At 43.6% G+C, this 27,967-nt stretch overlaps 1 protein-coding gene across 6 annotated transcripts in view; it reads left to right on the top strand.

Moving 5' to 3' along the window:
• Positions 1-27,967, top strand: part of MEIS1 (Meis homeobox 1) — a 110,909-nt gene that overhangs the window by 57,253 nt on the left and 25,689 nt on the right. The window lies entirely within an intron of this gene.

Genomic DNA, 27,967 nt, shown 5'->3' with positions numbered 1-27,967 from the left:
CCTGTATTTAATGCTATAAAGGGGTGGGGGGATGCACAGCTGTTACCACAGCTACCTGTGGGGCTTTTTTATTCCTGGGCTTGGAAATCAAAGCTCTGGGCAGGTGTGTGGGGTTAAGCCGGGTGCTGGAGCTTCTTGCAAGGCTTTATATTGTGTACCACACCTTCTAACATCAGCATTTAGAAAAGTGTTTCTAATGCCATTCTCCTTTGTCATCACATTGTGGTGATCTGTCACTGTGTTTTCATCTGCAGCAGGGGTGTGGGCCTTTGGCCCCAGGTTTTATGTCTGAGCTTTTCTGTGCTGGGAGGATAATGGCCAGGTGAGGGGCGCTGAGGATCTGCAGGTGTTAGTGAAGAGCGGCTCTCGCCTCTAATCCCAGTGGTTGACTCCCTCCCCTGCCTGTAGTTAGGGTCAGGATGAAACCAGAAGCTGGCCAGCTTGCCCAGCCCCAATGGGAGCCTTGCCAAGGGTGTACTCGTAAACTGGAGGAAGTGCTCATGCACATCTCCCCTCCATCCCCTGCTGAGCCAAGAAACCAGATATGTGCCATGACTCTTGTCAGCACGGGGATCAGGCAGGGAATCCTGCCCCGCGTGGTCCTCGGTTGCTATGAATGAACCTTCATGCTGGAGCACTACTCCTCCAAGGCCAGAGAGGGCCTCAGATATCTCCAAGCTAATCCCTTTCTCTGGCAGACTACATCAGCTGTGCCCCAGCTTTGCCAGGTCCTTAGCCCTGTCCCTGGTGCATTCAGTACATCAGTTCCAAAGGCTGAGGTCCCTTCTGGTTTTGGTGGCTTCCCAGTTCTAGGTCCTCACCCAAGGTGAACTGACACCTGGTGTCTTTTTGCAGGTAGATGTGAGTTTAAGGACATCGGCCTCCAAAAGACTTCAGGGATGCTGTCCTTGCAGCAATGCTCAGATCAGTCTGATGCAGCTGGTCTGGGTTCTGATTTGAGGAGATGCCCTGGAGCCTCAGGTCAAGGCACACCAGGGAACACAGAGCAACTGTGTGTCAGTCCTCATAATTCCCAGCTGAGGAATTATGAATCAAGTAGTATATATTAGTATTATTTCCTGAAAGTGGCCTTTTGCTTTGTTTGTGCTAGTGATTTAAACATCACCCTGGCCCAGCCACAGGAATGTGATGGTCTACCCTATTAAACTGCTTGAGCAGTCTCCAGCATTCTCTTAGTCTGGGCCAGCTAACACCCTCCAAACCCATTTGTGGGAACACGGAAGAAGAAACAGGGGCAACTCCTGAAAGACCTCATGGCAGGAACCACCCTTTGTTGAGTGTTTAATTACATAGGCTTGACCTGACCTTGCAGCTGGCTTCATGCACAGTCTCAGGACCCTATCACTGTTTTGTCTAGATCAGGTGTAGAGTGCAAGTGGCTTTTCATTCTTCTGCTGTGCAGTAATGGTATGCAAAAGAGAAGAGGATAGTGCCTGCAGAGTTTGCTGCAGTGCTGGTAGCTGCCCTTTGGAGGCAACATCTGGACATCTGCCTGTAAGGTGGTCTCTTCTGGAAGGCTCAAATACTCAACCAGGACCTAGTCAATGAAACTGCTGCATTGAGCTGACTTGCTTTAAAAATCCACCACCACCTGTGTATACCCAGCCCAGACAGATGAAGCATGCAGGTTTATTTCAGGGCAGCCTTCTCTTCTTCTGGCACCTTCATGGTAGCCCCAGATTTGTCTGATCAATTCAGTAAAGAAGAATTGTTTTACCCAGTCCAGCCTTCTCTAGCTAGGACCTTGAGACAGACCTTTCCAATTTACTCTAGGTGGGGTTGTGGACAGTTTCCCCAAATTAAAACATGTCTGGATGACATCGTAAACTCTTCCAAGCATGTGTTTCAGCTGGCAGTGCTCTTGCTGGAGTCAGAAGGCACCAGGGAACTCTTGCATCCAGAATAGCAGTGAGTCTTCTGTGTGGAGGAAGATATCCTCCAGGCAAGCACGTTGATAACATGGGAAGAGTCAACACTATAGTTAGTGCTAGAGCAATATAACATGTTGGCAAGCTGCTTGGGGTGCTGTACTATGCAAAATAACCCCACAGGCCCAAGTCGTAGCTGCAGTCAGAGCTGAGGAGTAAGGGGGTGAGAGGCTGAAGGAATTGAAACTCCAGTTGATTTATGAGGGTGTCTGGGCCTCATGACTGCTCTTAAAGTGCTACATGGTGGCATGACAGCATCCCCAACTAAGCTCCTCGCTGAGGAGTGGTCAGAGTGGAGAGATACCACATCATTTGTTTATTTGTTTATTATTAGTGAATTTGGTCTTCCCTGCAGCAGGAGGTGAAGAGAGAGAGGGAGGTGGTTCTGTTCAGGCATCGAACTTGTCAGGGCAGGCAACACCTCCCTTTTGCCCCCAGTGCTTAACCTGCCTTCACTTTCCCATCTGGAAAATGGCAGGGAAGAAATGAACAGCAGTTAGGCACAAAATTCAGCATCCCCTTGACCGCTGGTGCTTCCTAATTGGGGTGTTAGTTGAGAGCCCTCCTTTTCAAAGGCAAATAATTTTTTCCTCACAATCGTAATATTAATACACATCAGTGGCATGGAATTAAGCAAAATAGACAGTAATTGCTGTGTATGTCATACTAATGATTAATGGTTGGAAAGACTTAAAATAAGTGTTGGACGAATACAATCTTTCAAAAGCCTATAGGCTGATTAAATTCCTTTCATGAAGTTATTCCATCTCCAAGAGTATTAAGTTTTCCTCTGTGTACTGCTTTAATTTTCTAAGGCTTGTCCCTTAGTTCTCGTTTCCCACGTAGGAGGAAGTTCTTTTTTTCCTTACTGAAGGAACGAAGTCAAATGTAAGGCCATAGCCTCCCTGGTTGCTGAAGTGTTTGGGCAATAGTTCCCACTCAGTGTCAGGCTGCGGCCCCCCTGTTATTTTGACTGATGTGCAGAACTGAGTTGACATGCGCCCAAAGGGTAGGCAGGAGCTGTCCTCTGTGAGCGGGGGAAGTACACTCTGAAACACTTCAGGGGATGAATTAATCCAGATTGTCCTTTTTTCTTCTTCCCTTTGGAATAATAACAACAGCAGCAAAAAAAAGAAAAAAAAATAAAACAATAACAAAGTGGCAACCAGACTTACACTTAAGACTTTGCAGGGTTCTATTTCTAACTGTTCGCTATTCTGACTCAATTTTAATTAAATGTCTGGGTTGAAAGAGCTGCCCAGGTTGGCCAATATTAGGCAAAATGTAGCAGTGGAGCTTGTTGGAATTTTTGATGGGAGAAAATTACACCAGCCTGTAAATACTGAGGTTTGTGAAATCTTTATATTTTTTTTTAAGGAATTTGCTGTAAATTTGAGATGGAAAGAATGGCCTGTTACAATTTGGTTTAAAAAGAAAGAGAGAGAGAAGAAAGCTATTATCTAGTGAGAAAGTGATAACATCCCCAAACTGTGAAAGTTGAGTCAGAAATGAGGGGATGTTGTGGGGTGGCATCAGATGAACATTGAATGCCATAGCAGGGTCTTGAGAAGGGACTGGGGCAAATCAGTGCTGTGCTGGAGCTGGGTTCCAGAAGTTGCCCTAAGGATAAGTTCAGGGTGTGCTTCAGCCCAGCAACATTTTACAGACTCTCTTTTTTTTATTATTATTATTTTCTTTTTTATTATTTCTTGGATCACTTAGCATTCAGGGATCATATCTCACCACCATTTTTCAAGCAGATCTCCTCACTGTAATGTATAGCCCTCAGCAGGGATTGTAAAATAAGGGAAAAGCTTGGAGGAAGGGAAGAGGTCACAACAATAATCTTACTTACAACCAGATCAGTGTAAATTTAATTGTGGCAACAGGGTTAGTTTCTGCTTCAACCCATACTATGCTTCTGTCCCAGCAGTGGTGCCTTTTTGTTCAAAACTCAAAGAAGGGAGTTTCAGGGGTGTTTTGCCAAGTGTTTTGTTCTCTCATTGTGAATTCTCTGCATCCTTTAAATCCAGCTTAATTTGAAATGTTGGGATTCAAACCTCATTTTGGGGATTATACAATGTAATTAGTTTGTTATACGATGAGTATTTGATGATCTTCACGTTCATCATCTAATCAGGCAAAAAAAGCCATAAAATTATAATCCCAAAAGATGTTTAATAACAATTTAAACTATTGAAGGCTTTATTTAAGCACATTAGGGGATTATAAACTACTTTTTTTTTAACGGTGCCAAGAGGTAGATTCAAGGACTTCAAACACCTTTTAAAAAACAAATTGCCATGATTTAAAAAAATGAATGGGCCAAGGATTTCTTTCATGTAAATCCCATAATTTAATCATTATTTTTAACTGCTTTTAAAACAATTTCCTTAAGAGGTTAAATCTTACTGAAATGGGAAGCTGAGCAAAAAGTAAAAGACGTGGCTGAAAGATGTTGACTTTACAGTAAAAATGAAAGGTTATTTTCTATTATGTATCTGGATTTTGAATCTTTATTGATCGCTCAATGCCATGCTGTTAAAGAATAAAACTTATAATAAGCAATATGCAATCTGTTTAGCAAAGCTGTTATTTGTATAAAAGAATTTATTGGAAGCAGGTATTTTAAGAAGGCACTTTATATCCAAATCTAGCTGAGAAAAATAGTCTCCATTGCTCCAAGGATGTTATTGTGATAGAAAAATATTATTACACCACTTAATTCTATAAGGTTTGTATATGTATGAATATTTTACAGGCTAGCAAATTTCTAAGGATAAAGCAAGTGGATTTCATGTCTTCTCTCATCCCTCCATGGTTATGAGATTTTTGCCTTGGGAGGAGCGTGGGGTTAATTTGGCTCCCTGCCCCTACTCCCATGCAGGATGCTTGTCTGATTTTGGAAGGGAGTATAGCGAGAGGGCAGATGGGTACAAAAGTAGGCTGCTGAAAACATAAAAAGGGGAAATAATTGGCTAAAACCAGCGAACATTTTCTTTGCTTTTCTCTTGAGAGGGTTTGGAAGCATTAAAATGAAACAACACCACCTCACCCCTGAAAATATTACTTAAATGAGTCTCCATCCTGCACCAACTGATACTTGCTCTGCAAAATGCCAGAGGGCTCCTGGAGCTCGTCTGTGTAACAGGAGTCATATTTCCATATATTGGACTCCGAATGGGGGGGAGGGTTGTCCCCCCTTTGTCCCCAATACACAAGTCTCCTCTTTCACTTGATTTTATTGTGGGCAAAACTGTAAAAATCTTTCTTCCACATCTGCAAGACTTCTTAGTGCCAGCTGTCCCAAATTCCTGGGAAAAGCCAGGCATTTTGAGCTTGCCTTTGGTCGCCCATGCACCACCATCCCCTTGGCTGGGAAGATGGGAGCCAGAGCATCTCCTGCTCTGGTGCAGGTAGTGTATGATGAGGTTCCTCAGCTCCCTTCTGCTGGTGGAGGTGCTGTGACAGTCATCTTCAACAGGAGAAAATGAGAAATGTTGTTATAGGAGAAGATAATTATTCTGAGGCTTTGTCAGAATTTAATTGAGAGCTCCGAGCAAGGAGAACAAACAGGATTTAGGTAACTTGGTTTGAATTAACTTCTTAACCCTTCAGCCCTCCCAAAGTTTGATGGAAGATAGATACTTCAAAAAAGAACCTTCAGCATTTTTTTAAGCTTCCTCAAATTTGTTGCTTTTTCCTCCTGTCCAGTCTCCAAGAATTGGTTCATTTTCTAGTGTGGGTGAATTTTGCCATTTTTAAAGAAAATTGTTGTTTTTTGGGGGGATACTCTTGGCAGTGCTGCTGTTGCTTCATGATTGCTTGAAAAGCACGGCTCGTGTACTGGAATCGCATGCTGTCTTTAGGATTATTTAAGTTGTCAGTGCTGAGCTATGCTAACAAACCTTTGAGTTTAGACCAGAAAGGAAAAATATAGGGTGCTTTAGTCAGTTGGTTAAGGAAACCAGATTCCTCACTTAGGCTCTTCTCACATTCAGGAGTGTGGTGTAGTTACAAAATCTGGCGTTTTTTTCCGTATCTGTTACTCAGTCTCATTTCTGATGAAGACAACCATCATGTTGTTTTAAACTACATGCTATGAGACAACTCATCATGGGCTCCTTGCAGGTCTTGGGAACAGCAGTGGTCTAGGGAAGTATTTTGGTTGAAATCAGAAGGTAGCCAATGGCCTGGGCTAGTTTTCAGATGGCAAGTGTCCATTCCCCAAGGGCTGCTATATCTTTTTCCCAGTTTCCCCCAGTTTCTACCTTAGAGGCACTGTTGTAGCAATGTGGAAGCCACCGGCACAATAAGGAATTTGAATTATTTGAAAGCTGCTGAAACACATTAGTATTTATACACCAGAAGAATTTCACATCTGAGTAGAAGCGAGGGAATACTGAAAAGTTGAAACATGATAAACATTAATTCAGATGTTAAATTACACTTGCTCCAGTTGTACTAGATCTCCTTTTGTTTGCATAAATATTCTAGGAAATGAGTACCAGCAAGAATGTTTGCAGCAATAAGAACTTTTAAGTCAACAGTAGCTGCTTTTCTTTCTTCTCCACCCTCTACTTGATTTTGATATTTGCAGCTGTGGCATTTTGCATGTGCAGCTTCATTTTGGAAATCAGCCTCCTCCAGTCAAGGCACAGAAATGTGTGATGCGATGTAGTCTTTCTGCAGCCAAAGCAGACGTACGAAATTCAAGTATCACATTTTGAAGGCGGAGAGGGGGAGGGAAAATGTCTGACCACCATTTTATAAATCTGGAAGTATCCACTCAAATATTTTGGCAAATAATTTGCAATATGGAGTACACCAAAGGTAACAATGGTGTCTTGCCAAACAGTGGGTGAGCAGGAAATTAGGGTAAATTCATGGGTTTGGTTGTTCACTATTAGTTGTTTGTTTAGCTTGTCCTCTAACACAGTTGCTACAAAAGAGCCTATGTTGATTCTCAGATATGCTTATATATATAAGTGCCAGTGATAATTTTTGATTGCCAATCCCCTCACCCTTGGAGGAGTTTCACAGCGCACCAGTGAAAGCTACCGAATGACTTAATCAGATCAGGTAAAGTGCCAAAATATGAGGCACCAAACCAGTTGGGCGCATATCTGATGAGATGTGTTAATCTGTGGTGTAAGATAAGCTGCCTTTCAAATAGGGTCACATTTGGAAGTAGTACATCAAGTTGTGTAAGATGCATTCCCCTGCTCTGGCATAGAGTGTCCTACATCTGTTTGCATGAACTTAACCCTTGTCTGAACGAACCAGAACAGCGATATTGAGGTGAATATAGTCTGTTTGTTGCTCCAGGACAGGCATTAGAAGCGAATTGGTTTTTTACTCATCTTGTTTCCTTTTTCCTGCATTTGCATTCAGCTACATGGATCTGCACTGCTGTAGCTTACGCATTTTTTTCTCATTATCTATATTCAAGAAACTCTAATTCCCAATATTAACTGGGTGTATTTGCTGTCTGCCCATCAAAATTACCCACAGAAAACTTTTCTTGCGGAAGAGAATTTTTTGTTGTTGATGGAAAATTAAAATTTTCCAGGGGTGATGCCACCCTTTCCCTCAAAATACTCAGCTGAAAATCCAGTTTTCAATACATGAACAACTGTATTGATCAGACTCATCTTTGCACTTCCAGCTCCTCACCCTGTAAGCTACAGCAGTGCTAAGTAGATGTGTAGAGAGAAGGTAAATAGGCAGAAAAGAGTTTAAGTTAATATGTAGTTATCTAATTTACCTCGCCTTTTGCATCATTGCCTGATTTAGAATCATAGTATTTAGCAGAGTACTCGTTTCACTTCAGTGGTGGGCCATCATTTTAATAATGCAAGGTCTAGGAGACTTACCACTGCATCTTCTGCTTTATGAACCAGAAACTTCTGCCCAGAAAATACTTCTCAGACTTTAGGTATAGCGTTGTCCTGGGTTCAGCAGTAGCAGTCATTTTTCCCCTTCTTGGTAGCTGGTGCAGTGCAGTGTTTTGACTTTCAGCTCGGGAACAGAGCTGATAACAAGCGATGTTTTGGTTTGGCCAAGGACTTTGTGAGCCTCATGCTCTGCCAGGGAGGAGGGGAAGCCAGGAGGAAGCAGAGACAGGACACCTGACCCAAACTGACCAAAGAGGTATTCCATACCACAGCACGTCATGCCCAGGAGGTAACTGGGAGTTAGCCGGAAGGGCTGGGAGACTGCAGGGTTGGAGGAGGTATCGGTCAGAGCTTGGTCGGGTTGGGGGGGCGAGTTATCGGTCGGCTGGTGGTGAGATGATGTATTCTCTTCCCTTGTTATTTCCTTTATCATTATTATCACTGGTGGTAGCAGTAGTGATTTGTGTTATACCTTAGTTACTAAACTGTTCTTATCTCAACCCGTGGGAGTTGCATTCTTTTCGATTCTCCTCTCCGTCCCTCCGGGAGCAGGGGGAGGGCAAGAAAGGGGGGGGAAGTGAGCGAACGAATTACCTGACTGAGTTTAAACCACAACAGTTCTTTTTGGCGCCCAACGTGGGGCACGAAGGGTTGAGATAACGACAGATCTGACCGGATTAATAGCCACTCATCACAATGACGATTTATTGTCTCTCAGAGTTGTTTCTCTTGATCTCACAGCCTCAGAATGTTGTAACTTACGCAGAGCCGGTATTTGCTGTGTTAGTGTTTATCAAGTGTGGGGCTTGGGCTAAGGTTCTTGTCTCACTGTGCTTTATGGCAATGGCTTGTAATACGGGCGGGCTCCAGCAGCAGGGCGGGACGGACGTGGCCGTGGACTTGTACCTGGCCGTCCGGCTGCTCTTCACCGTCCTGGCCCTCACCCTACTCTCCATCTTCGTGAGGCTGCGGGGAGCCGAGGGGGAGCGGCCCCGGGAGCCGGCGGCAGCCGAACCAGCCCGGGAGAGCGGCCCCGGGGACCAAGCGGCGGCGGGAGCGGGGCCGGAGGCCGCGCGGGGACGGCTGCCGGTGGAGGAGGTCGGGGCGGTCGAGGAGCAGAAGGAAGCGGCTGCCGAGCAGCGGGAGAAGGCGGCGGAGGAGCCGAGCCCCGCGGAAGAGCCGAGCCCCGCGGAGGAGCCGAGCCCCGCGGCCGAGCCCAGCCCCGCGACGGCCGAGAGCATTCCCCGGAAGCCGCCCGCCGAGCCCCAGGAGGATGCAGGAGACCACGCAGCATTTCCCAGCAAGGCAGAGGAGGAAGATCTGGACTCAGGAAAAGAGAAGCTGGCGGTGGCAGAGCCGGCAAGCACAGCAGCTGCACCAGCCCCAGTGACAAGTACAGCAGCATCAGTTGAGAGTTCTGAAGGTTTTGAATGGCCTTTGGGTGTCCTTGGTACCTGCCTGCTGATTGTGATGGGGATCAGCATGTTGGCACACACACAGACTGTGTTCTACCCACAACCATTTTGTCTGATCTCAAAAGTTAAGCAGAGTCAGGTTTGGGTCTTGTCTGGGGTTAGACGAGGATATAAGGGGACCAAAAGGTTTTCCCCAAGGCTGGACAGCCAGGAGTGGCAGGGTGTGTGGGACAGTATGGGCAAGTATCTAGTCCACTGGGCCCCTCCAGTGCTTTGGAAGCATTGGAGATGGAAGGCAGCTGTATGGAGTCCCCAGCAACAAGCTGCAGAAACTGCTGAAGGGGACAGTGAATTATTTTGAGCCTGGTGGGCCCAATGCACTTCAGGCCATCAGAGCAGAGATGCAACACAGAGATGGACTCATGATCGAGGGGTGGACTTAGCAATGGACACTATTGCCCAGGTTATTCACGAGTGTGAACACTGCACACAGTCTCTCCTGCTCTGGAAGACTGTTACAAGAGATGGAGCCTGACATCATGGACCAGATGGACTCAGCAGCTTTATAGGGACTGGTCCATGCACTAAGATAAGAGTGCACTGAGATAAGAGTGATGGTATATTGAAAATGTGGGATCTGAGCATGACGTGAATGGTATGGAATAAGGGGTGGATAATGTCCTGGGTTCAGCAGTAGCAGTCATTTTTCCCCTTCTTGGTAGCTGGTGCAGTGCAGTGTTTTGACTTTCAGCTCGGGAACAGAGCTGATAACAAGCGATGTTTTGGTTTGGCCAAGGACTTTGTGAGCCTCATGCTCTGCCAGGGAGGAGGGGAAGCCAGGAGGAAGCAGAGACAGGACACCTGACCCAAACTGACCAAAGAGGTATTCCATACCACAGCACGTCATGCCCAGGAGGTAACTGGGAGTTAGCCGGAAGGGCTGGGAGACTGCAGGGTTGGAGGAGGTATCGGTCAGAGCTTGGTCGGGTTGGGGGGGCGAGTTATCGGTCGGCTGGTGGTGAGATGATGTATTCTCTTCCCTTGTTATTTCCTTTATCATTATTATCACTGGTGGTAGCAGTAGTGATTTGTGTTATACCTTAGTTACTAAACTGTTCTTATCTCAACCCGTGGGAGTTGCATTCTTTTCGATTCTCCTCTCCGTCCCTCCGGGAGCAGGGGGAGGGCAAGAAAGGGGGGGGAAGTGAGCGAACGAATTACCTGACTGAGTTTAAACCACAACAAGCGTGAATATTCTTTTCTTGGCTACTGGTTGACCTTTTCTAGTCCAACCCAAAATCCAAAATCTCCAAACCCCCAAATCCAAACCCCAACCCCAAAACCAACAAATATACAAAATAACCTCATTCCCACTATGATGCTTTGTACTAGTGATGCAAAAAGTGAGCTTGTCATGTTAGTGGCACTGAAGTGGTCTTGAGTCACTAGTAAAACCAAGGGTCAGTTCATGGTATTAGTATGTTTTCTGAGGGCTTTCTTTGAACTCAGAAGGGAAATGGTAGAACTCTGTATTAGGTGGCTTGCTCTATTCATTACCTGAAGTCAGCTTTGAAGTGAAAGTCTTTCCTAGACTGCCCTTATTTATGTCAACTATAGCTTTCGGGGTCCCTAGTGATATTTTTGGGAAGGTAACTGCCAGATTAGATGAATCTGGCTAATAAATAGATTCATTGGCAGAAGTCTGCTTATTTGCCGTGGACTTTGTGCTGATCCAGGAGTTGCACTGTGCTAGCGTGGAATGGCAGAGGATAAACCCTTGATTTCGTTGTTGAAACCCGAGCATGGGTCCGTCAGTGCAGCAGGTTATAAACCCTGGAGGGGTTGTAAGCTTCAGTTCCTGGCAGAATAATTCTGAAGCTGTTAATAACCCAAATCCTAGGATTCTTATGAATAAAACGCAATTTTACTAATGTTTTCATAAACAGCAGTAATAGTGGCGTTTTAGTAAACAGTGGCATTAGTTGCATCAAAATTGCACCACATTGGCTTTTAAATTACTCCACCTGTCTGTATGAATAGGATTTTCAGTGTTGAGGCACACAGACAGCTGCTGCTAATGGTTTTTTTTTCCTCCCTGTGCAGATAATGCTGGCAAATCTACAGCCATCAAGGCCTGGTTTCTGATGTAAAATGGTACCTGACCTAGTGGCTCTGGTGCTACAAAAGGACCAGCTTTAATTACTAATGGCCGTGTTTTAGTTTTGTACTTGTTGATGTAAAAAATGTCATCTTAGAGCTGTGTAACCCCTGGTTCACTTCCACCGGCGATGGTACACCGGCTGCAATTATTTCCACAATAATTTGTGTTCCTCAGTGGCAGCTTGCAATCCTGCCTTGTTAGTGCTTGCATAATTAGCAGGGGTCTGGCCCTCCGGGTCCCTCTGCCCCCGAGTCCCGCTGGTTCCCCCGCACCTTAGAGGGCAGTACCAGGGTGAAATAGGAATTGCGCTTAGAAATCCCACTCGGTTTATTTGTAGTTCTGTCCCTCCATCATATTAGGTGGTTGTAATAGCCAGGAATTTATGGGGCAAATTCTGCCCTGAGTCATTCCCCATTAAACCCTTGGGAAGCTGGAGGGGTTATGTGGAGGCAAAGTCAGGGCACGCTGCTCATCTCGCTGGTTATTAACTAAAAGATGCCATGTTGGCTAGTAAGGCTGATGTGCTGCCTGATGCTGTTGCACCAGGTTGAGTTTGGTCGGGATGATTCATTTAGCAGCCTGGCGCTGGGCTTTAAAAGGGTTAAAGGCGATAATGGTGCCATTAAAAATCCAGCTTGCCAATGAGCTATTTTGTGCAAATGGTATAAATATAAGATACACTCGCCTGGCTCATTTGCAAGCATTCTTTTTGACTTCTTTCACACAACTGGTGTTTTTGTGTTTAATTTAACAAGAAATGAGTAGTAAATGAAAGCTGCTGCCTGAAGTCCCACTGTGAGCGTGTTTTGCACTTGGCTCCCCAGTGAAAAGGCAATTTGTGAAATTATGTGATAGAGTAATTAGATGAAGCCAGGGCTTCTGATTGTTGCCATGCTTATGTGGTAAAGGTTTGCTGAGGAATTAAAAAAAACACACACACGGATTATTACCCTGGCAAGTTGGCTCAAAGCTTCTTCATTTATTTGTAAACAGAATATTTAGTGACCGCATAGGAAGTAGCTGTAATCAGCAGCTCGTAAAGAAACCACAGCAGAGCTTTTGGATTTTTACAGAGTGCTCATGTAAAATTTAAGCTGGGAGGCAGAATCCCTGTTAATGTAATTAGGATCTAATTTACCACCCTTTGCACACAGATGTAATAATGTCTAGATATTTATTCTATCTTTAAGCACATTACATATACCTCAGTGCAGCAGTTACTGAACAGAAACAGGTGTGAGCACTTTCTGGATTCATTTTTACACTGTAAACACACAGCGATTTAAGGGGAAATATTTACCAAAAAAAATGAGGGGAAAGAATGTCTGCAAATGAGGCAGTAATGGACAGTTGCCCTTTATGTACTGATGGATTTCTCAATGGTTAAGTAAATTAAAGCAAATGCTAGAAAAATCAATAGGCTTGCAGAGTCTTGGTTGTGCCTCATAGACTTCAGGACAGAATGACAGATGTGGTGCATATGACCCATTTAAGTATTAATGCTTGGGAAATTGCCTCTGCGTGCAAGGTTATAGGCCTAGAAATATTGTTATATTAAATTACAGACAATAATATTTTTAAGTATATATGGAATTTATATGTTTCAGTTTAGTTGCTCTTCGGGCGTTACATTTGCCCTGGAAGATTAGTTGTGTAGTTGTTTCTCTGGAACGGTAAATCAGGTTTAAAAATGTTCAAGCCATGAATTGTCTTTTCCAGGGCTGCCATGGACTGGTGAGCGTGTGCACACTGTGGGGGTGCGGTGAACGTGTTAAATAAGAGCCTTGCAGCCAATGTGTTCACTAGCAAATGTAGCATATAAGCGAGTCTAAATTAAATATCATTAAAAGGCGGCTTTCTAAATGGTGAGAGGGCTTGCGCGATACATAGGATTGCTGCTAAATCAGGTTATTCTGTGTGACTAAACGCAAAGTAAAATACGAAGTGCGTGGTTGTGATGCGCTAAGTTAAGGTAACAACCAAGTTGAATCTTTTTCACCAGTTTCTGCACGCACTGGGATTGGAAGGGGCGAGTTTGCATGGGTGGGATGAGTAAAAACTGACCCCACGCAGGAATTCTCTCAAAATAGAGACGTTATGATTAACCCAACCGGGCAGATGAGCTCTAGATGAGGTAGTGTTTGCCATTTCTGATTTCTGTCACTTCTTACTGTACTTCCACCAAGGCAGCAGGGAAGTAGACCAAGTTAAATGTCTCTTTGTGGCATCTCTGGCAGGAGGACTGTGAAAATAGCTGGGACCCCCAGTCTTGGTGTTGGCGTGAAGGCAGAGCAGTGTGTTGGCCGCATTTGCTGTTGGTGACAGCCTGGCTACCTTGCCAGTTATCCTGACTTCACCCCAAACACCTGTTTCTGTGAAGGGATGATGCATTTTATATACAACTAATGTGTTTAGTATTAAAAGGGAGCTTTTGACTTTCACAGTAACGTTCCTATTCCTCACTGAAGCTCTTGCATGGAAAGTGTCATTACATTCCTTTCAAACGTTAATTCTCATGTTTCACTGCCATTTGTGCAACATATATTTTCCTTTTCTTTCCCTTTTTTGTTTGTTTCCTGATGATCTCTGATCTTTGGTTTGGGTCCTGCTGCCTCCTTTCTGGCTCCCCTTTTCCTAGCTTTTCTTCTCCTTTTCCCTGAAGCATGAAAAGTCACTGGGGAATAAAACAAAGCATCTCCACAGGGTATAAGGGCTGCACATGGCTACTGGGAGTGCCTGCGAAATGCTAGCATTGCAGAACAGCAGATTATTACTTTTGGGCCCGTTGAGGATGTATCTGTCTGTTGAGACTGGATGAGAGTGGCTGGTGCTGAGGGCTGTCAGGGCAGGCTGAGTGATGACAGGCCCTTGTCATTTGCCCACATCCAGCTTCATTGCTATGGTGACAATATGCGGCGATGAAAGTTGCTGCTGAGGGTCGGACAGCATCCTCCATGGTTGCTGTAGCCAGCAGCATCTTTGCGACAGTGTGTTTGAGCTGCTGATGGCCCTCGGTGTCAGAGCAGCACCAAATCTCTAGTGACAGAAACAGGTTTTCGGGTATATGGGGAAATAGCTCTTGCCACCATTGCCAGCCTCTGCAACCTCTTGTGTCAGTGCCAAATTTGTCTTTACCTGTTTTAGTCATTTTTATGTGCCTCATGGTGGATTTTCTTGATTTACTTTGTGTGACATACAAGCTAGGTAAGCTGGCGCTTACCTGCACAGCAGCACAGGATGGCTGCGGTCCTCCTCCCACCGCATGTAAAGCAAACATATTAATCAGCATATAGGCGATGACCGCTTACGTTAAATATACGTGCGAGGGGCCCCAGTGAACGGGCTCTTTTGTTCCCGGCCAAACCAGGAGGGATCAAAGGTCAGCAGGAACCCAGAAGCCATCAGTCAGGGCGGGTTTTGCTGGATCCCAGGGTTGTCAGCTCTGTAGTCACCCCTGGCAACCTGGGCTGCTGCCTGCTCGCCTTCCCCACAGCCTGGCGCAGAAACAGAGCATCCAGCCTCCCAGTCGCCATAAAAAGATGCTGACATAAAGTCAGCATTCGAAATACAGGGCGAGCATTGCTGTGCACCTCTTTGTTATCAAAGTCATTTGAGGATGAGATGAGGAAAAGGGTACATTGGCTTTGTAGCAAATGTTCTGCAGTGTTCATCTTTAGGATGCCTTTTAATGCTGCGAATTAATTTTTGGTTTAGTGGTAAATGGCAACTCAGAAAGAAATGGCAACATGCTGCTGAAACGTGCTTCTACACTTCTGAATATAGAAGTTCACTCTTAAAAAACTTCTGGTATGGCATTTATTTCCTCTGAGCAGATCGATTTATTCCCCCCCCCCTCCCTGTGGTGTTAAAGTACATTTGGCAGTAATCAGTTTATCCTTATTAGAAGCCATGGCAAAAGGCATAGTTGCTGAGTCAATTTACTCCATTTACTTCCCCTTTTGAGCCCTAATGTGTCCCAGTCCCCACCCCTTACAGTGAAAACATCATCAATTATAGGGCTGACAGGAGCCTGGGACTTGGTGTAAGTTGCTCCTTGGGGTTATTCATCTCACATGAAAAAAAATTGGCACTCAGCAACATTCATCACTTCCCCCTACCTAAAATGATTGAGTAAACAGTGGGGTGAATTATCAGAGGGGGGAAAAGAAAGGGGGAAATATGTTTGAGTATGTCGGAGGCAACTTTGGACTCATATGGCGAGAGGAATAGAGCCATCAGCTGACATGCAAGCTTCCAAGCACAGTTTAATATTGCTGCTGAAGCTGGAGGAAGGATCAGTTATCCTTCAGCCAGACGCCTTACGGTGCTGCTTCTTATGGCCTGACCTGCAAGAGCTTTTCTATTTTGGCACCAGCACTGGAAAAGCAGCTTCAGCGCTGGCAAAGCTGCTTCAGCACTGCTGCTGCAGAGGTGTGCTGGGCGCCTGCCCCTCTGTCAGCTCTTTAGGGCGAAATACATTTAAGAAGCTATTCCGTTTACTCCAGTTTGATCCCATGATATGTATATTTGTTCCAAACCCCTTGAATCCCCTCTAGTGGGAAATGCTTCGGAACAGGCTCTTCATTCTTAACTATGATATGGCAAAAACTTTGTCTCCAAAACCTCCAGAAATACAAAAGTGTGGAATAAAATGTGCTTTGCTACCATCACTTCCCCTCCCAACAAAACAAAGCAAAAAAGCCCATTGAGCTGATCGAATCCAAACATCAAAACATCAAACTTTAGGATTATTTAAATTTTCAAAGTCATCCTGGGGAAGAAAATAAAAAAGGCTCTGCTTCCTTTTGCCCCAAAATATCACACAGTCACGATAAGGCAGGAGAAATTCCCTCAGCCCTACACCTGGCTTGTTTTTATGCCCGGTGCTGTGGTTAGATGGTTGTCTAAATAAACAGAGATTAGGCAGAGGGCTTTATCTCAAAGCTGGCACTGGTTATCACACCGCTTCCTCCCACTCCCTCCCTCTGATTGTGAGTTGTATAAGAAGACTTAGCAAGCATAACTTAGAGCCGATAACCTTTGAATGTTAGTTCAAGGAAGCTGTGCCATAGTAACACACACACACACACACAATCATGGAAACTCCATTACAGCCTGTTTGAACGAACAGTAATTTGACTGTAACGTTGATTTAAAAGAAGAAACACTTGATAAGGTTTTTGCTCCAAGAATCCTATTTGAATTTAACCTGATCAATAATTTTAATATTTGAACAGTAGTAAAAGATGCCAGGAATGAACTCTTGTTTGTTCTTCAAATCATCTCTTTACTAGGGGTCTTACTTTAAATTTGCTTTAACAAAGAGAAGCTGTGATGTTTCGTTTGGAGAAATTGCTAGAGCCATGTAGTTGGGGATTGAGTTGATCTTGAGGCAGCCCTGGAAGAAGCTGCTGTTGGCGTTTGCTTTGATGATGAATGTTATATATATATATATGTATACTTGAGCACAGCAAATAAAGAGAGGCTGACAGGTAATGGGCAGCTTATGGCCCTCTGTAAAGGCAAACAAACTCCTTGTGATTCTCCATGGGTGTGAAATCAAAATACATCTTTTCTGAGCATGTCTCAATATGCTGATGGGTGACATACAACATGTGAAGAGGAGGAGAAAGGTCTTTGGGGTCCTTGCGACATGCCTTCCAAAAAAAACCCCTACAACCAGGGAGAGCAGGGAGAGGGAAGGCATCTATGCACTACCGCAAGGCAATGTCATCATGATGTTGGGAAGCCAACTCACAGCGAGTGGGTGAGTGCGGGCATCTCTGCCCTTGTCGTTTGGATTACCGCAGTGCCACGCGCCCAGTTACACAGTGCGTAAAGGCGAGGGTTATTTCTAGGACAGATAATTGAACATTAATACTCGTTGACATTGTCGTAGGAATGATATGTCAAGCTGACAGGGCCTATGTGCTTACATCTGCTGATCGGCTGCAAATGAAGGGAATGTTTGGCAGATCAGACCTGGGGCTTCGCTGCCACCGAGCCAGAGATGATACAGCCATTAGTCATGAGCTGCCATCTTGGGCTCCCTTCCCAAAAACAGTGGTCAGGTCCCTGGTTTTGGGGGTAGAGACATAGTCTGCAAAACTGCATCAACCCCCATGTGTGCATGCACACCTCTGCGTAGAAATGTATATACACGTATAAAATGTGTTAAAGAGGAGAATCCTTAATGCTATATACGCATGAGTGCTGCCGTTGTCTGAAACAACTGTTTTCAATCTACTAATATAAAAATGAAAGAAAGTGGAGAACATGAACAGTTCTTCAGAAGGATTGAGAGAATGATCAAGTTTGATGAGGTGTTTCTGATTATCTCTGCCCTAGGAATCAACTGACATAAAAACAGTAGCAGAGTTAGCATTTTTAATCTTTTTGTTTAGCATCTTTTTTGTGTCTGTCTTCTGGATGCTAACAGACCCTTCAAGGCAGCCTGCTATAGATAAAGTAGTTACATTGTGATCACTCTTGTCCCATCCCAGCCAAAATCCCGCAAGTGGTGCCTTTCAATATCATTTTATAACAAGTCTTTGGAAAGCTAATGCGTTTGTCACAGTGTTTCTACAGCCAGACTTTGCTGCACAAGTAACTGTTCAGAGGAGCGAGAAACAGACGGAAAACAATTACAGGGGCCTCTGACGCCAGAGTCAGTTCTACTTTCTTAAAATAGGGCTAAACATGATGTTTGTAATGTCTCGCGTATAGTTTGGCTCTGTATAAAATGCTATAAAATAGGACCCTTGAGAGCATCCATTATCACATTTTGGTTAACATCACAGATTTTAAAAATCCCAGTTGCACCGAAGCCATGAAATAGAGCTTTCATCTGTAAAGATCTAGTTTCTCTTTGTTATTAAAATAAATGAAGCCATTAAACAAAATATATGCATATAATAGTCAAGTTCATAATTTCGTATCATCAAAATGATAAATTTGACTTTTTTTTTAATTGGAGCAGTCATCTTAGAAAGGTTTGTGTATAGAACAAGATCAGATGTGCCTGGTTGCTCTTTCTTACTTTGTAAGTTCTTAGTGGTGACATTTTTTTGGTCTTTAGCTATTTCGTTTATGTCTTTCTAATAGAGATGTGGAGTTCTGTTCAGAAAGGAGGGGGAAGCAGAGAGGGGGATTTTGAGCTCGGTATTGAAAAAAATTAATTTATTGTATCTTATTATCCGTGAAAATTATTAATGGCCATCACACCATAAATGTGCTGAAAGCGACATGCCACCTCCAGCCTTATGCTTGATTGTTGATTATCTCTTTTACATTGATTGTTTCTTTTATTATGGAAGTATCTGTGAAGGCATCGTATGTGTGTGGTGCTTGATGTGTTCAGACCTAGAAAGAGATTGAGCCAGAGGCTGGAGAAGATGCTCAGGTTGGGACTGAGGTGGGTGCTGGCTTCTTGTAGCTCACTCAGTTTGGGTTTTTGAAGACCCCCTTCTTGGCCTTGTCTATCCATCATCCTTCATCTTCAACAGGAAGACACCCACTGAGGGTCTCACCTTAACAAAGATGAAGACATATCCTTCAGGTACCCCATTCTTTGCCCAAAGTTGCTGTAGCTTGTCACCATATCTGAAGTTACACAGACAAGTTTGCCATTTCAGCATGGTTTTTACCCCCCAGCATCAGCCAGTGCCAAGCCCTGAGAAGTGCCTTTCTCCATGAATATTCGCACTGAAATGCAAAGTTTGGTCCTGCCAACCCTCCATGAGGGAGGGTATAGTTTGGTCTTTAGAGGTTTTTTGGAAGCCAGGAGAAATCAATGGAAAACTGCATTGACTTCAGGGGGAGAAAGGTGTTGTTTTTTTTTTTATGGGGGAGCCCTCTCTGTCCAAGAAATTTGCTGAGAGGGAAAGGAGTCAAATCCTGGAGATGATCTAAGCCTTTTTAATTAGTTTTTTTTTTTTTTCTTATAAGGGCAGCGATTAATATGTAGTGAATTTGTGGGCAAATGCATTTTAATTTATGGTTGAATCTGGAGATTTGGAGGAGAATTGGGGTGTGCTTTTTCCTGACTCTCAGAAGATCTAAATCACACTTTTTTTTGGTGCATGTCCTTGCACATATAAATATCATCATGGAAACGCGAGTCTAGTTTATTCTTAAATTCATTAGCATTATCAGCCAGGTTTCTTTGCTAAGTAGGATACATAATCAATTACAGCAGTTGTTTTCTTTTGGAGACTTCTTATTTCATCCCTTGGAGTTAAATTTTAGCCCAGGCTGGTCAGAGAGTCTGTATTTCTGCACAGGTCTGCTCCCTGAAGCCAGTCAAAGGGATTTCACACACTAAATGGGTGTAGATAAATGAATTCTCTAGTCAGAAAGCAGAATTGCTTAGCCAAGTTTACTGCATTAAAACTTGGCTGTATTATTCATATATCCATTCTTACTGAACTTGGGCTATTTTAGCAGAAGGGAACTCGGAGCTAAAGGAATGAAGGATTGAATTTACGAGGGACTCATGTTTTAAAGGTGAAAGTAATGGAGAGTGAACTTTTGTGGATGTAAAAGCTGGGATGGATAAAATGAGAGCACCTGAAATAGCCTGCTGGGTGTTGGGAACTGAAGCTCAGCTTTAGCCCAGGTAAATTGCATTTAAATTTCAACCTCAGATCTGTATGCACTCCTCTTTGGCAGATGTTGAATTGATAATGCCTGTGTGTTAAAGAATTCTGATTGTTTCTTTTGCCACCTTCACAGCTTATGAAAATGCAAGTAGGCCTGCCTAATGAATATTAATAACAGGGATGGCTGGATAACATATAAGCCTGTGGCTCTTTGGAGCTTGGATGGGGTTAGCTGGAGGATTGTTGTGGCTGGGAATTTACATGCTTTTTAAGAACAAACTTCCGGAATGCTTTTATATTCTCTTTTAAAACATGATGTTTGTTAACAGTGGCATACTTATGCGTGCATAGGGGTTTTTTCATTTGTCTAGATACACAGTGAAATTAATACTGCAGATGAGATGTCCATGGTTTTTAAAACAAGGCAGTTTATTAGATGAGGAGAGAAAGAGGCCCCATCTCTTAAACTTACTTCACTCCAGGGTTAATTGTATCAAAAGCAATGGTTTATTTTATTTTCCTTGTTTATTTTTGCTTTTTCCCACACCCCATTCTCCCAGGCAGCTGTGGCAGTCGTTAGTGGGGCAGGGAAATAACACTGATGAATTCTGGATCTCCAAATGTCCTGTGAGGCTTTAATGCAGTTAGTTAATAGGGCGGCTCATTAGGCCCATGGACACAGGCCTCACACACGGCAGTATAATAGCAGGGAGATGGTGGTGTGGAGTAGCTGGAGGAAGGGAGGGTTCTGAGGACCTGGCTCTTCAACCAGAGCCACACGAGCAGGCGCTGCCATCTCATCAGAGCTCCTGGTGAAGCCAGCGCAATGCTGGGGCTCTGTGATGGTGTTGGCAGCTTCCCTCTGTTCTTTGGCTCTGTTGGAGCGATCCTCTCCAGACCTTTGTTTACTCACTTGTAAAAATCCCCATTCTCAACCTTTCTGCCTGTGTCATAGGTCCCATTTGATGTGCTCTTCTTCCTCCAGACCCCACTCTCAAAGGCTGCTAATTATGCAAAAACACAAGGCATCTTTTTTAATAACTTCCTGCTCATTGAGAGCTGCAGGGGCAGACTTGAAAAGGATGGGGTTAAAACTCAAAAGGCAAATAGGATCAGAGGGATGTTTATTTAATATTAAAAAAAAAAAACAAACCCAAACAACTTGGTCTCAATAGTAGGGGCCCATGCATGACTTTTGTGTTGCTGTGCAAGGTGGAGTTGTTTCGCAGTGTGCTGGTTTTGGGGCATTTCCCAGTGCTTTCAAGTGATGCAGAAGTCAGAGGGGGTTTGTACATATTCCAGGTCTGGAAGGGTTTCATGAAGATTTGGTGAGGAACATTCAATGAAGATTCAGTGATTAAGATGCTCTGTATCATCATTGCTGCCAATATGTAATAAGGCTCATTGCACGTTCACTTTACAAGTCAACTTATTCTTTCTGAAACTTCAAAACCTGAGGAAAGCCCCTGACTTCAAAAGAGAAACACTCACATTGATGCAGCGCATTTCCCCTTTTGCAAAAGGCCTTTTCTTTCCCTTCCCTTGTCACGACAAAAAGTCTTATTTTTTTTCTTTTAGCCGGTATAAGGGAAGAGGGGAAGAGTCATTAAAATGCAGTTCTTTCAATTACGTCCCGTTATTTGTCATCTTTATTGCTTTTCTATAGTTTTCATTGCACCTTTAATAGTACGCCTGGTCAGGAAAGGTGAGCTGGAATGTGAACGCACTTGGCTGCCACCGCCGTCAGTGCCTATGAGCTGTGCTCGAATCCCCATCCCTGTAGATTTTTAATGTCCCTGCAGACTGCTGGCAGCCTGCTTCCAGCTGTGGCAGGCATGATGCAGTGAATTGCTTTTGAATGTTCTTTACTCAAATAGGCAGTAATTACAAGCTTAAAGAGGTTTAGTGGTCCAGTAAACTACATAATCACCCCTGAATTAGCCTGGGCTCATCAGTTGCAGTCCAGCAACCTCAAGACTGCTGTTTGTATGCAGGCTTTATCACGTAGCAACCTGAGCAGCAGGTGTGGAACAGCAAGAATCCCCCATAAACACAACTGTCTACTGGGGACAATGATCTCTAATGAGATGAGGCTACAGCATCACTGTAATTTAAGTGGGAAAATTAACGCCAGAGAATGCACGCTACTTCCAAGAGTCTCTGCCTCCTTCGGAGAATGGAGCTGTTTTCCTGGCTTGGGGTTTTTTTCTTTTCCCTCCTCATTTTTTTTTCCTCCTCCCAGATCTTTAGATGCATTTTTTTTTTTTTTTTATGAAGAACACATTGTGATTTTCCTTATAAGTTGAGTGGGCTTTATTCTTTTACAAGGATATGTTGTGAATATTTATTTAATGGTGGACGGGGCATCTGTTCAAGGACTTTTCATGCCAACAAAGCGGTGTTGCAAAATAGCAGCTTTATCTTCTCATTTCCTTCCTCAGTGGTAGGTTGGTGTTTTTTTTTTGTTTCGGGATTTTTGCTGTTTTGTTTTTTGTTTTTGTTTTTTTTTTTTACAGGATTTGGGTTTTTTGTTGTTTTGAGTTTTTTTCCAATAGAAAATGTTTAATTGGAAACCACCCCTCCAGTCTTGGCTTCAACGTGGTGGTTGCCTTGAACTCTCTTCACATGACTGCTTGGCTCCTCCAAGAAAAGAGGCAGCTGAGCTCATGGCAGGAGGCTTACCAAACTGCTTGGTGGCTGCTCCCAAGTGTGCTACTACCCCAGGGAACCTGCCTAAAGCTCCTGCTCTGTCCTTAAGGCCTGTGGTTGGTATTAGGGACCTGGCTGAATGTGGCAACCCTCTGTGACCCTGGTCGCTATGGTGGGTAGGGCAGTGGAAGTAGGTGTAGTGGAACGTTTTTATTGCCTGCTTACAGAGGGAGCTCCTGATGTACTGAAAGCAGCCTGAGAAAGAGAGCAAAAAACACAAATAAAAGCTTTTGGCTTAGGTCCGTGGGATTACAACAGCCGGCACTGGCATTTCCCAGAGCTTGCAGAGTTATTTCTGAGCCCACCTGTTTAGAAAGTCATTTAAGGTAGATAAGGACAGTGACTTATTGCTGAGAAAAGGCTTCTGGTTAGGAGATATTTACCTGAGCTAATCTGTCTTAGACCGGCTCTAAAAACAACAGCAGCACTTTTACAGTGTTATCAGGTAGTCAGGATTTCCTTTAGCCTCCCAGGGATGGGGATTTTTTTATCTCCTTCTCAAAACCTGCTCACCTAGGAAAAGCTGGGGTTCACCTTCCTGCCTTTCCACGGCCCCCTGATAAAGATACCAGCTTAACTGAAAAACCAGATTTCAAGGACGTGAATTTTAGCTCTAACATGGTTGGAAGTTGGATGATGCACTTCCTTGATTCCTTTGGTGTCACTTGGATGTAATATTTCATTGTTTTCAGCTGTGTGCTATGCTGAAGAGAATTTTGCTGATCTTCTGGATGCAATTTTTCTTTTAATTACCCTATCCTTGGTTATTTTTTGGCTGTGATAGAGCAAAAAAACCCAAACCTAATAAAGATAAACAGGGCAGAGAATGGGTAGTGCATGTTACATCAGCACAAATAATCATGGCACTAGTGCAAAACATCACTTCTTAAACGTATTAAGAGAAGTTAATGTGTGTCTGCAAGCAGTCTGTGTGTGTTTCTGCGTGCACATGCATACAGGCACTAAAGAAATGTCTAACATGGGAAAACCTCCACTCAATTACCTGGGTATGGTGTGGGAGTGTCTGCATAGACTCGGCTGAAACTGAAAACTGGTAGGAGCCAGAGTAAGCTCCAAACACTGAGGTCTATCAGCATGTCTCCAAAAGGAAATAGCAGAAGCACCATTGCTTGGACTAGCTAAAGCTCAACTGGAAAAGGCAGCGGGTGATAATATATGGTATGGAAGGAATAATATTGTAGCAGCCAGGGGATGGATTAGATGAGTTAAAAGGTTTTTCCATTTTCTGACTTCTGTAATATCCTGTGCAAGGGATGATCTGAACTTTTTTCCTTAATGAGCCCTCACATTATGAGTAATATGATGGGGCCACCAGAGAAGTATTGGCAGCGCATCTCAAGCCATACCATGTCTCTCCATCAGCCTTGGAAAGGATATTTATGTTAGTGAGTGCCAAAACTTGTTCACAGACAACTCTTGCAAGAAAATTATTTACAAAAGGGCAAATGAAAAAAAAAGCAGCACAGAACATTCCCTCCCTCCCCCCCCCCCAGCATAACTTCTTCATTAAAAAGTGTTGCTGATGCCAGTACCTCTTCCTCCCCTTATAAGCCCCCACAAAAATTCTCTTCCACCCCCCTGCCTGCAAAACCAACCCAACCCCTGTTTAATCAGATTGCTCTGTGAACACATGTTCAGATGTTAAAACTTCTGGGATGTTATCTCTGTATTTTACACCCCGTGTTTGCATTAAGACAGTCAGATTCTGCCTCCTTTCCTCACCTTCTATATTTTGGCAGGGTTGCCAAAGCCGGCTGCAAAGCCTTTTTCAAGAGGAGTGATGCACCTCATAGGAATGAGCTAATGCAGAAGTTGAGCAGCAGCGTATGGCCTTGCTGTAGTGATACAGGGATGCAGCATCCTGTCACATTGCATATTCTGATGCATTTTTAACTTTACAAGACCAAGCATGCCTGTTGATTTTACATTCATAGTTTGCAGTTCAATAGCTCTGGCAGCTCCAGGATTTATTAACAGTAATGCTATGAAAAAAATCTTACTGCAGGGATATTAAACTATTATAATAACTTGAGGAAATATTTTCTTTTGAAAGAGGAAAAGGCTGGCTTTGTCTGCAGCATGACCATGTCATATGGACTGCATTTTCTTGCAGCGCTGAAAAAGCAACGAGGAGTTTTAAATGCCAAAGCCAGCTCACACTTCAACAGCATTATCAGGCTGACTCACTGCTCTCAGCCAAGGAAAAGACTGTGCAAACTTTGCACAGGCTTTTTTCCTCCCAGCCTCATGGATGCATTTCTAATAAAACAACTTCCTTCTTGGTGTTTAGTATTTCCTCCAATGTGCAAGCCAGTCCCCTGGGATAAACAGGATCGAGTTTGCAGCTTCCGAGTTGATTTCCTCCCCCCTCCCTAGCAGGTCACCTCAACTTGGCAACTTTTTACAGCCTCGCCTGAATATAAAGCAGGTTGCAGGGATGCTCTATAAACCAATTCACACAGCCTGCAAAATAGGCAAGGGGGCTCAGCGCCTTCTCTTTATCTCTCCCTCTAAATACGCTGGTGGCTGATGAAGAAAGCAGGTTACAATCTTGTGACTTTACGGATATCGATCCAACCATTTTTTGGCTACTTTGCAAATGCAGGAACCCCCGTTATTCTTTCAGAGGCCAGCATGTGTGAGGATCCAGGACTCGACTGCTATAAATTCAAGCTCTGTTCTTAGACTACACCATGCACTGCTTTTGTAATGCAAATGGCAGGCACAAAGTGTCCCTTTGATAATGTGCAGTCAGGAGACAAAAAAAGCATTCACTGCAACAGTAAAACTAATTCATAAAGCTAAGAGACAATAGGAAATCATTATGGATATTAAAAAAATAAGTAATTTCTCGTAGATCAACTTGATCACTAATGTAAACAGTTCGAATACAAACCAGGAGGAAGCAGGGAAATGGAGAGACCCAAATGGCTGTGCCTTAGCTAACCCTCGACAAGTTTGGGTAAACAGGGACTGAGAGTTCAGCATAAGATCTATGTGCAGTTTGTCATTGGACGGCTGAGTTAGGTGTAAGCTAGGTTACTCTTCAGAAACAAGAAAATCTTAGTCTTGGGTATTTTTATTTTGAGGTTAGAAAACAGTTAATAAACACTCCCGAGGGCATAATTTTTTTGGGGTGGTAGTTTCTCCCCATCACCTACCAGAGCTTAGCTCAAGGTCATTTCGCTTTGGTGCATTACACTGTGCTCTGGAGAAGGCAGAGGGCTGGAGGAAGGGGATAAAAGGACTTCCGAAATGGTTCTCCCGGTGTGGTCAGCCAAGCGACGGCGCTGCTGTGATAAGGGCGATGCTGGATAGTTGCCACGACACCCTTATAATGTAACATGCAACCTTTTGCTTGGGGGCTGTTTCTGCCTCTGCGCTATGGTAGGGCTGGTTGGCAGTGCTGTCAAGGCAGCTTGGTGCCACAAGGAATTAGTAATCTGGGATGAAAGGGGTGGTTTTGCCTCCTGTTATCTGAGCAGTAAACTCTGGGCAGGATTATTTTCATGTTTTGCTGCCACCATTACAATGTGCTGTTACGGTGGGCAAGGCAGAGAGGAACCAGTGTTATTGATACCGCATTACAGATAAGATAAAGCCTTTTGCTGTCCTGGGGTGGAAAATTTGAGGAAAGGAGTACGTTTGGACGAGGGGTATCATTAAGAGACAAACTTGGATGTTTTCCATCTGTATCTGCTGGAGACTTTACCCAGTGGCTGTAGTCAAAGTTGGTAAAAAAAAAAAAAAAGAGTCTTATTGTTTGTTTTGCTAAAAATGACCCCGGCTGCATTGAAAGGGGGCTTTTACTAAGACTGCTGCTCTCTAAATACCATTCATAAAACAGTGACAAGAGAATATGATGGAAAGTTACATTTTTCTCTCTGTCACTTTGATTTCTTTGTTACTGCTAAAATGACTGCTCTGACTCATATTTTGCATAGTTATTTTTACCTTTTCGAATGTTCCTTAACTGTTCATATTACCCTGGGCAAATCCCCCAGGGATAATTTTCATTTGCATGCAGACTTTGATGGTGTTATTAAGCAATCACTTTCTGTACTAAGTCATTATTAAAAGTAATACCACAGAGCCTCAAAAACACATTAATGGTGCCAAACAATCCGCATTTCAGCGCTAGATTTATGGGAAGGGAAAAGCACTAGGTCTCATACCATTCGGTGGATGCTGCTCTGTGGCGCTGTAGCAGCAGCAGGCATGATCAGAAAATACCAGAGCCATATTCAGAGTCCTTATCTGCTGTCAGCCTTATTCATTCAAATGCCCTTTCTTTTTTTTTCAACCTGCTTGCTTCCTACTTCTTATTTTTTTCCTCTTGGATTTGCCCTTTTCCTCTGGCCTTGGCAAGGAAGCCTGTCTGCAGCCTTCCAGTATACACAGGCTGGGCTGGTTCTGGGAAGGAGGGTCAGCCTTCCCATCTGTAATCACCGTTTTATGGCTTTCACTCGAGGTGTTAATGCAGATCAAATGGAAAACACTCCAGCAAGAGCGTTACAGCTTCTCGCACTGCCCTGCGTACGGTCCCAATTGTTAATTCTGATTATAAGACCTAAAGGTAATTCTGTTTGCTCTCCTAATGCATTGCAGCTCTCCTGGTGGTCCAGAGTCTCTTTTCTCCAATTCCCATCTTGATCAATTGTTTGCAAATAATTAAGCTTTTAAGAGATAATGGTAGGAGCTAATGTACACAACAAAGTGAAGGTCTCAAGTCACTGTTTATTGAACAGTGGCACAATTTGCTTTGATATCCCAAAGTGATCCAGAGTGATAGGTGGACTTGACAGCTGAAGTCAATGTAGTATTTTTAGACACACATGTCCATATATATATTTATATTTTTTTTATGTGGTTATATATTTCATAGAATCATAGAATATCTCTAGTCGGAAGGGTCCCAGAAATATCATCTAGTCCAACTCCCTGCTTGTCACAGGACTACCTAAAAGTAAACTATTTCATTAAGATGCATATTTTATATGTTTAGATATATAATTTATACACACACACAAGTACAATATACATATATATGCAAACATATATACGCATAACTTTGTGCATGTGTCTTTATCCCTTTGAACAACCATTAGAAAGGTTTTGGAAGGCACCTGTCAGTCTTGCACAGGTGAAATAAAGACCAACAACAAGTTTCCACTGGATTTCCTATTTCTTTATAAAATGGCAGCTCTCAGGGTTT

Source organism: Pezoporus occidentalis, unplaced genomic scaffold (genome assembly GCF_034315485.1).
Source record: "Pezoporus occidentalis ecotype Australia unplaced genomic scaffold, CSIRO_AGI_Poc_V1 ctg10, whole genome shotgun sequence".
NCBI classification, from domain to species: domain Eukaryota; kingdom Metazoa; phylum Chordata; class Aves; order Psittaciformes; family Psittacidae; genus Pezoporus; species Pezoporus occidentalis.
This window is presented reverse-complemented; position numbering and strand designations above follow the sequence as displayed.